Raw genomic sequence first — 6,000 nt, 5'->3', positions numbered from 1 at the left:
TTTCTCCTCTGAAGATAGGAGCAATGAATGATATCCTCATCAGTTGGTCATTGCAAAGATTAAGTGAGATAATATGGAAGATCCTCTGGGACAAAATGTTAGCACTAGTTCCTCCCATTCCTAACGTTTCCATTTTATAGAAAACTGAGATTTAGGGACTTGCCTTGTGGTCCAGTGGCTAAGACTCCACACTCCCAATGAAGGGGGCTTATGTGCTACAACTAAGGCCTGGTGCAGCCAAATAAACAAACTATATATATATATATATATATATATATATATATATATATATATATATATATATTTTTTTTTTTTTAACTGATGTTTAAAGGGTTAGGCAAGTCACTTAATATCTGTGAATGTCATGTTTGCATGTTAAGTCACTTCAGTCATGTCAGGCTTTGTGCAATCCCATGGACTGTAGCCACAGGCTCCTCTGTCCATAGGATTTTCCAGGCAAGAATACTGGAGCGGGTTGCCATGCCCTTCTGGAGTGGGTTGCCAGGGAATCTTCCCAACCAGGGATCGAACCTGCATCTCTTACATCTCTTGCATTAGCAGGTGGGTTCTTTACCACTAACACCACCTGGGAAGCCCCTTTATGAATGGGCATGCCTGTAAAATGGATTGATATAAAAGGCCTCTGAGGGGCTCTCCATGCTAAAACATGTAAGTCTCTGAGCTACAGCTGATGCACGGAGTCACCGCTGTTACAACATCTTCCTGATGAGTGAGCACTGAAGTAGACCACTGAGTCCAGGACTCAGACCAAGATTTGGACCTTGGGTCCATCTGCATGGCACTGTTACTTTTGAAGAATATTTCCAGGCCAGTCAGAGAAGCAGCACCCTGCAAATGTCTGGAGCATGTCCCTGCTCTTACAGCACCCACAGCAGGGCATCCATGTAAATGATTATCCATACTGCTGAGATCTCTCCAGTCACAAGAGCATCACAGCAAAGAGGACAGGTGTGGCTGCTGGCAGAGCGCTGGACAGGCACTGCCATCCCCTGTGTGGATTCTGGGCAAAGGCAGAGATTTAAGTGTCCCTAAGTGATGATGATGATAAAAGGGAACTGAAACTATTTACAATAGCTAGAGCATGGAATGGCAACCGAGTCCAGTACTCTTGCCTGGAAAATCCCACGGATGGAGGAGCCTGGTGGGCTGTGGTCCATGGGGTCGCTAAGAGTTGGACACGACTGAGCCACTTCACTTTGACTTTTCACTTTCATGCATTGGGGAAGGAAATGGCAACCCACTCCAGTGTTCTTGCCTGGAGAATCCCAGGGATGAGGGAGCCTGGTGGGCTGCTGTCTGTGGGGTCACACAGAGTCGGACACAACTGAAGCGACTTAGCAGCAGCAGCAGAACATGGAAGCAACCTAGATGTCCATCAACAGATGAATGGATAAAGAAGTTGTGATACATATACACAATGGAATATTACTCCGCCATTAAAAAGAAGCACATTTGAGTCAGTTCTGATTAGGTAGATAAACCTAGAGCCTATTATACAGAATGAAGTTAAGCCAGAAAGAGAAAAATAAATATCAAATACTAAGGCATACATATGGAATCTAGAGAGATGGTACTGAAGAATTTATTTGCGGGTCAACAATGGAGATACAGACAGAGAATATACTTATTGACATGGGAAAAGGGGAGGAGATGGTGAGATGTATGGAGAGAGTAACATGGAAACTTACATTACGGTATGTAAAATAGATAGCCAATGGGAATTTGCTGTATGGCTCAAGAAACTCAAACGGGCTCTGTATCAACCTAGAGGGGTGGGGTGGGGAGAGAGATGGGAGGGAGGTTCAAGAGGGAGGGAATATATGCATACCTATGACTGATTAATGTTGAGGTTTGACAGAAAACAACAAAAGTCTGTAAAGCAATTATCCTTCAATTAATAAATAAATTTAAAAGAAAAAGAATGGAGCTGAAGAAAAGTCATCCCACCCCTGCCTTCAGATACCTGCTTTCAAGGTTTCACAAAGGCCCTTGTTTTCCTTGCTGTACACATCTGCTAAGCACCTAATTAGCTTCCCTGGTGGCTCAGCAGTAAAGATTTGCCTGCCAGAGCAGGAGACACAAGTTTGAACTCTGGATTGGGAAGATCCCCTGAAGAAGGAAATGGCAACCCGTCCTTTTGCCTGGAGAATCCCATGGACAGAGGAGTCTGGCAGGCTACAGTCCATGGGGTCACCAAGAGTCAGACACGACTGAGTGATTAAACAATAAGCACCTAATACATGTTTCTTTCTAAGGCAATTCAGGAAACACACATCACCATAAGTCACGGTGTTCCAAAACTTCCTGAAACATAAAAGCTACATTTCACAACCTATATTCTTAACACCAAGAGGCTCTCCAAATTCAATAGGTCCCACACATGTGAGTTTGAAAATTTCTGCATCCTTGGAGATTTACAGTGCACTTCATCACAGCCAAGGCACCGAGTGATGAAAAGAAAGCTCATTTGATCTTATTTAATGGACAGGTCAACAATTAATGTAAAACCCAAGACTTTTTTTAAAAAATGAGAAGCAAATGTTCTTCAGACCGAATTTGGAAACTGCCATGCTCTAATTTTTTTTTTAAGTTTTTATTTTTAAAATATTTTTGGCTGTACTGGGTCTTCACTGCTGCAAGGGCTTTCACTAGCTGCAGCAAGCAGGGTACTTTGTAGTTGCTCTGCGCGGGCTCTCCATTACAGGGGCTTCTCTTGTTGTGGAGAACAGGCTCCAGGCGCAAGGGCTTCAGTCGCTGAAGCTCAAGGGCTCTAGAGCACAGGCTCAGCAGTTGCAGTGCACAAGCTTAGCTGCTTTGTGGCATGTGGAACTTTCCTGAACCAGGGATCGAACCAGTGTCTCCTGAATTGGCAGCCAGATTGCTATCCACTGAGCCACCAAGAAAGTGCATCCTATAATTTTACATGGAGATTAAATGTCCTCTTTTCACCACAAATAATGGTATTTTCACTATGTTGCAAATAGTTTTCACCATCACTATCACCCACCCACACTCCCATCCCTACCCATCTCAGGTATCATGTTAACTTTGGAATAAGCATATGGCAACTGCTTGCTCATATCCCACTTAGAACTCAGTCTCACGGTTAATATGGCCTCTTAGGGCCCCTGCAGGGCCAGGCCCGCCTCCCCCACAGCTGCATTTCCCTTGGGGTTGGGAGGCGGGGGAGCTTGGGTAGCAGTGATCCTCATCAGTGGCAGGAGAAAGACAGCATTCTGACTACAGGGATTCTGACCTTTAAAGGGGTGTTGGGTAGGCAGTCAGGGGAGACCCCAAGGTGAGGAGTTAGATGTCCCACCCTTGGTGCTTCCCAATCCCCCTCTCCCATCTTCCTACCCCTGTCCTCTGTCAACCCCAACATCCTCTCTCCCTCCCCATGTCCCGGCTCCCATACACCCTCTGAAGGCAAGTTCCCAGAGCCTAGAGCAGAGTCTGCCACACGGTGGGTGATCAGCTATCAATGAATGAATCACTTTTTCACATTGCAGGACATCAGGCTCTTCCATATGCGGGAGAATCTTTGCCTCTGGACTGTGAAACCTGTAAGGGAAAATATACGTCCTCTTAGTTTCATGTGTCCAGGGTCCACACTGGGCTCAGCTTGGAGACTTAACCAACAAGGGGGTGACTGGGTGAATGACCTTGAGCTTCTTGGGCCTGCCTTCTGGGTGCCAAGAATTGGAGGTGGAGCACCCAGCCCTCTCTCTATTTTCTCTTCTCTCCCTTTCCACTTCCTCCTCCTCAGCTGGGTTCTCTGCTACTTGGTTCCTGTGCTGGAGGGAGGGAGAGAGGGACAGGACTGGCCTGAGGAGAAGCAACCCCTCTAGCGACGCATGCATGAGGAGGTTTGCACTGACTGGGAACCGAGACTTAGGGATCAGCTCCTTCACTCTCAGAGTTGGTTCACAGCGCTCTGCTGGAGGTCACTCTGGAAAACTAGACATGTAGGAGGAGCCGGGACGTGGGGAGGGAGAGAGGATGTTGGGGTTGACGGAGGACAGGGGTAGGAAGATGGGAGAGGGGGATTGGGAAGCACCAAGGAGGGAGCTCCCCCACCCCCACCCCGACTCCAGTCACTGGCCACAGCCACAGGCTCTTCCTTTGCATCAGGCCTCTAGTCCCACCTCTTCAGGCTGAGCTCTCTGCTCTCACAGGATGCAGGCACTCTTCCAGGGCCCATCTGAAGACTTCAGTTAAGACCTTTCCCATCTGCCCACTGCTCACAGTAGGCAGTCTCTGAGCAGAAATAAGTGCTGTGTTGGGGGAGGAACTAGAAAGCGGGCTTTCAGAGGGGTGCGCTTCCAGGACACTAAGGACCTGCCATTCTGGGACATCATCTCCAACAAAGCCACAGGAGCAGCGCTCACTGTGGACACTTCGCAGCTACAGATTTTTTTTTAAGGCACAATTTTGCAGCTAAAGATTTAAATTTTGCTGCTTTGACATTTTGCAAGTGACTCCAATGGACCACTGGGGAGCAGAGTCCTCTGTCACTGTGCCTGAGGCATGAATTTCAACTTCCAAGAATCCAGGCTGGTGTTGGGGAGGGAGTCCTAGCCGGGTACTAGATGTCACCTAAACCTCACCAGTTTTGTGGCTCACTTAATACAAATGTGTCTGAACCTTTCACTTTCCCTGGTAGGGTAGCTGTTATTATACCAGTTGAAGAGATGAAGAAATGAGATACACATGTGATGCAATGCCCATTTGATTTGGGGAATTATGGATATAATCCTCTCAGGAGGAAAAAGCAAAGTGAAAGTTGTTCAGTCATGTCTGTCTCTTTACAACCACATGGACTTCTCCAGGCCAGAATACTGGAGTGGGTAGCTGTTCCCTTCTCCAGGGGATCTTCCCAAACCAGGGACTGAACCCAGATCTCCCGCATTACAGGCGGATTCTTTACCAGCTGAGCCACCAGGGAAGTCCAATTAATTGAAAGTGCATGCGTACATGCTAAGTCACTTCAGTTGTGTCTGACTCTTTGTGACCCCATGGACTGTAGCCCGCCAGGCTCCTCTGTCCATGGGATTCTCCAGGCCAGAATACTGGAGTGGGTTACCATGCCCTTCTCCAAATTAATTGGAAGGACTGATGCTGAAGCTCCAATACTTGAGCCACCTGTTGGGAAGACCCGGCTCATTGGAAAAGACCCTGATCCTGGCAAAGACTGAAGGCAGGAGGAGGAGGAAATGACAGAGGATGAGATGGTTGTATGGCATCACCGATTCGATGGACATGAGCTTGAGCAAACTGCAGGAGAGAGTGAAGGACAGGGAAGCCTGGCATGCTGCAGCTCATGGGGTCGCAAAGAGTCAGACATGACTTCGTGACTAAACAACAGCAACAAGCCACTCAGGAATACCCACATATTTGGTGATTCTGGATCCAAAGCCCAGTGCCCCATTTCTCAGCTCATCTTTCCCTCCCACTCCTTAATTTCCCAAACTCCCTTCTCATTCATCTGTTCTCAGCTCTTAAGTTCTGAAGGAGGTGGGGCACAGTGAGAAGGGGAATATGGGGATACAGCAGAGCTCTGGATGTTTCTTTTCATCCCCAACATCTGTTTCCTCTGCTTTCTTTGTCTCCCTGACATCAGCTATCCTTTAACATCCAGACAAAATCAGCCTGAAATCCCCTTCTACAACCAGAGAGAAATATAAGCTCCCCTGAATATTTCTTCAGCTTCTCAGCAGTGTGCCTTTCCCTAGTTACCTCTATCTCATACTTGGTTTTTCCTGAATTTGTCAGTCAGGGTCGTCTAGGCATTTACTGTTGCTTTTAAAAAAAAATCCTCTTCTTGGTATTGACCCAGACAAAGAACTCAGCCCCTTCCTCTTAATGTCTTAATGTCCTTCCCAGTCTCACTCACATGGAAGACTATATTTTTACAGGAGGTTGGGGGTGATGGTAAGGTGTTTCTACACAGTACTGTACAGCCTGTAATTGAAGAGCATT

The sequence above is a fragment of the Capra hircus genome, chromosome 8, assembly GCF_001704415.2.
Source record: "Capra hircus breed San Clemente chromosome 8, ASM170441v1, whole genome shotgun sequence".
NCBI classification, from domain to species: domain Eukaryota; kingdom Metazoa; phylum Chordata; class Mammalia; order Artiodactyla; family Bovidae; genus Capra; species Capra hircus.
Note: the sequence above shows the minus strand (reverse complement) of the source record.